The following is a 978-nucleotide window of genomic DNA, read 5'->3' as shown; positions in this document are numbered from 1 at the left end:
TTATTAACTTAACTTTTAATTCAATTAATTTCATTATACATTAACTTGTATCTTAACTAAGTTAAATTTTCAAGGTTGTTAACTTTAACTTAACTTAGTGTGGTGTGTGTGTTAAAAGAAAACATTAACTTACCCAACCCTGCTAATACTATATATAATAATTATAATCTTTCCTATAAGAGGTACATAAATAAGCGAATATCGACATAGGAGTTGTGTGGCTCAGTGGAAAAGTGGCAGCCTCGTAGAGCAGACTTGGAAACCAGGCCTCGGTTCGAATCTCGACAGGAGTGGAGCTGATTTTCTCGTGCTATCGGTTATGCCTTACGACGAGTAATTTCGAGTGGTGAAAACGTGCAATGTGAATGACAAGTGCTGCTATACTCGTATAAGTTTTTTCATTCAAATTTACGTTTTTACCACTTAAAAATACTCGTAATGTAGGGTAAGTGGTCCAACAATGAACCATGTAAATTTCAGAGGCTCGTATTTCTCTCAATTATTGAATTAAAGGTCTGAATTTTTGCATACAGTTTATGAATTTAGTTGACTACATACCGTAAATAATAACTTTTAAGTTATCCCTGAAGTTTAGTTACAATTTTAAAAAACGGGAAATGGTTCATTGTGAACAAGGGGTGTTACATAATGAACCATGCTATTTTTAATAATGATTTACATGTTTTATACTGCGAATTGTTGGGATTATTTTAGTTTTGCTATATTTTAAAATGTTTATTTATAAAATAGATAATTATATGGTGGTGAGGATTCACAAGGCCGACCACCGCGTTTTTCTTTCGTTTTAAGTGAAAACGCGTCAAATAAATATATTTTTATTGAAATTTTAGGTGGGGAGAGGGGCTGTATTTTAAATAATTATTACAACGAATTATTATTTTAAAGGTTATCGTAAAAAAGATTATGTGGTCTACAATATACCATGGTTCATTGTTCACTACGTCAAAATGATTCATT

Source organism: Trachymyrmex cornetzi, unplaced genomic scaffold (genome assembly GCF_001594075.2).
Source record: "Trachymyrmex cornetzi isolate Tcor2-1 unplaced genomic scaffold, Tcor1.1 scaffold452, whole genome shotgun sequence".
NCBI lineage: Eukaryota > Metazoa > Arthropoda > Insecta > Hymenoptera > Formicidae > Trachymyrmex > Trachymyrmex cornetzi.
This window is presented reverse-complemented; position numbering follows the sequence as displayed.